The following is a 3,885-nucleotide window of genomic DNA, read 5'->3' on the forward strand; positions in this document are numbered from 1 at the left end:
AGGCTTCCAACCTAGACAGAAGCCAAGATGGTAGTAGAAATAACGAACGATGGGGCGCCTGGGTGGCTCAGTCGGTTGAGCGTCCGACTTCGGCTCAGGTCACGATCTCGCGGTTCGTGAGTTCGAGCCCCGCGTCAGGCTCTGGACTGATGGCTCAGGGCCTGGAGCCTGCTTCCGATTCTGTGTCTCCCTCTCTCTCTGCCCCTCCCCCGTTCATGCTCTGTCTCTCTCTGTCCCAAAAATAAACATTAAAAAAAATTAAAAAAAAAAAAAAGAAGAAAGAACAAACGCCTGAAAATGGTCCCACGAGGGTCTTTGATTAGTTTGTTATGGCATTAGCAGGTAATATGATCCAGTAAAATCCAAAGCAACAGGTCAAGGACAGAAGAAAAAACTCCTCAGTCCATCCTCAACTCTTCTCCCTCTTCCTCCTGTGAACTCTCCATTTTCTCTACCCGACACATCATTGCTACCTAGCCAGAGGACAATATACTCCCAATTCAGTTTTTGCATCATGGCAGGAGCAATTAATATTATTCCCAGTAAAATCCAAGCACTTTAATAATTTTTTTTATTTATAATTATTTCATCAGTAAATTTTATATTCAACAATATTATCTCCAATTTTTACTACTACTGGAGGTATTATTCTGTTGGTTTAATTTACATACCCGAATAGTGCTACTAGATTTTTTAGATCTTAGTATAAATGATCAATTTAATAAGACTGTCTCATAGGAAAATAAGAATTTCCTTTTATTCTACCATAAGAGCCAGATTCTGTGATATATCCAGTCTTACTCCACAACTGAGGCTTAAGTTCCCAATATAGTCTCACTGTGTCTCTGTTTAAACGCTTCCACTCAAGGCAACTCATTCTCTAGTCAAACAATCCACTACATTTTGAAATAGCCATTTACCAGACAGGCAGCAGCCACTTCAACCACTACCATCTACCTCGTTCTAGCACCTTCATTTCTAGCCAAATGATGGGAATACTGAGAGGAAGCAAGACAGTGAACAAGTTGGACTAGATGCCACAACTTTCCTGCTCTTATGCTGAGCTTATCAAACTGGGCACCCCTACCTATGAATACTTGAACAAGGTGCTAGATGAACTGGAAGGCACAGAAGAAACAAAAGAGAAATAAAAGAAACACCTAATAGAATCAACTATTATAATTAAAATTGGGGAGAATATTTTCTTTCATTTTTTTTAAGTTTATTTATTTATTTTGAGAGAAGGGAGGGAGGGACAGAGAGAGGGAGGGAGAGGAAGAATCCCAGGCAGACTCCATGCTGTCAGCCTGGAGCCCAGTCCCACAAACCATGAGATCATGACCCATGCCAAAATCAAGAGTCAGACACTTAACCGACTAAGTCACCCAGGCGCCCCAGAAACTTGGGAGAGTATTTCGTGCAAAAATGAACATGGACGCACTATGAGGTAGTGATTCGTGTGTCACATAAACATTAAATTAGAACCTCCAAAGAATCTAGGAGAGGCAGATTAGAGCTATAACTCTCAGACTTCCTGCAAGTTCCCATCTATTCCCTCAAACATTAATTTATTCTACTCTGTCTTTAGAGCTTGAAAAAATAGAAAATTTTGAAAACCCATCTTGAAATATCCCCCGTTTCCATTATTTGCAGCTCACCTTGGCTCGAGCCATACCCTGATTCTTCCCACTCCATACTTATTTTAATGCATTATTCAACCAACTATAATTTCAAAGAATTCTTAGTATCTCTGAGGACAGCTGAATAGATTGAAAAGAAGAATTTTCATTATGAAGCATATTGACATAATTTTTTTCCAAATGTCTTCCCCTATAAGTTGCAAATGATTACAGAAATGAAGTGCTGGAAAAGAACTCTTTTCATCTAAAAGCTGCCAGAAGTTGTTGAATTGTCTAAGGAAGGCCATAGAGGTGAATTCAGCAGGAATTTAAAAAGGAATGAGAGAATATGGCATAGACATGAAAAGAGAAAAACTGAATGAGGAAGAAGACATTGAAAAACTAATCTTTTTGCTATCCAATCTGTAAAGATTTAAAGAAAGTGAAGTAAAAATACATCTATAGAGAGGGAAATGGCATAAATTGAAAACAAAAATGATGATAGAAGATGGAATAAAAGGGAAGGGAAAATAAGGACTATACTGCTGTAAGAAAAGAAATAGGAAATACTAAAGAATTTTGCAGGCTTAAAGAATATAGGACGGTGTCTCTGTAGGTTTGCATTTTATGAAGCAGTTTATGAGTCCTGTGAGATGCTTTAAATGGTCTATGAAAGAGCCATATTTTCTAAAAGGAAACATCAGCAAAACTTCTCTATTGGAAAAAGTAAATTAGAACAGTTAAAATTTTATAGCGTGCTCAAGCACAATGAATATTTTCCTGAAAGAAAAATTCTAACATTGTTTGAAGACCTTTTTCTCCTACCAAAGGGTTATGTAGCCATGTCCATTTCTGTACTAAAAGTTCTCCAAGTCTCTCTCTCTCTCTCTTTCTCTCTCTCTCTCTCAACACACACACACACACACACACACACACACACACACACACACACACACACGTGTGCACTAATTTTACTAGAAAACAGGAAAGGGAGAATCAACTGAGAACATTCAAATTAAAACCGATTTGGTTAGTTTTTAAAAAGAAGCATAAAGCATTTAATTCAATATTCCACTCAGCTTCAATATTGTTAATAGACAATAGATTCTAAATGCAAAAATCTCTCTGTTTATATACAGGTTCCAAACTAAGGCAATTTCAGAAGGAAAAAACCAATGAGAAAAAAAGACTGGAAAGACAAGAGGTGAAGAGAGAAGTAAAAGACAGGAAAGGAATATGAGGGGTGCCTGGGTGGCTCAGTTGGTTGAGCATCTGACTTCAGCTCAGGTCATGATCTCATCCTGTTCATGAGTTTGAGCCCTGTGTCAGGCTCTGTGCTGACAGCTCACAGCCTGGCTCCTGCTTCAGATTCTGTGTCTCCCTCTCTCACTGCCCCTAACCCACTCGCATTCTGTCTCTGTCTCTCTCAAAAAATAAAATAAACATTAAAAAAAAATTTTTTTAAAAGACCATGGATGCCATGCCATGCCTACTCATGCACATGATTCCGAGTTTCATTTAAAAAAAAAAAAGGAAAGGAAAGGAATATGAGAAGGAGAAAGAAAAGAGGCAGCAAATACAAACAGAGCTTCCTGGGAAGAGCATCAATAAAGGAAGAAAGAGGCGAGCCTGGACTTTAGCTCAGGTCATGATCTCACAGCTTGTGAGTTCTGAGCCCCATGTAGGGGGGTTCTGTGCTGATAGCTCAGAGCCTGGAGCTTGCTTAGGATTCAGGGTCTCCTGGCCCTCTCTGCCCCTCCCCTCCCCTGCTCTCTCCTCCCCTACTTGTGCTCTGTCTTTCTCTCTCTGTGTGTCTCAAAAATAAAGATTAAACAAAAGTAATAAAATAAAAAAAAAATAAAGGAATACATATACTAAAGACTGAAAAAAATGACATATTGAGAGATTCAAAAAAGGCTTTAAAAAAAAAACAAGAAAAGAATATCAAACTTTTTTTTAAGTATGATGACAAAGATTAGAGCCTCAATACAGTCCAAACTGAGAACCTGGGTGCTTTTCTTAGATCTGCTCACTTGGACTGTATGTTTGGGAATAACTTTAATCATTGCCTTCAGAAATACTTATTAATTTTTATTGCCCAGCCATAAAAAAAAGAATGAAGTTTTGCCCTTTGTCACAATATGGATGGTCCTAAAGAATATTATGCTAAGTGAAAATAGAGAGAGACCAATGATTTTGTGTATACGTAGAATCTAAAAAACAAAACAAATAAACAAACAAACAAACAAAAACCAGAAACAGACTC

This window comes from Neofelis nebulosa, chromosome 11 (assembly GCF_028018385.1).
Source record: "Neofelis nebulosa isolate mNeoNeb1 chromosome 11, mNeoNeb1.pri, whole genome shotgun sequence".
Lineage (NCBI taxonomy): Eukaryota > Metazoa > Chordata > Mammalia > Carnivora > Felidae > Neofelis > Neofelis nebulosa.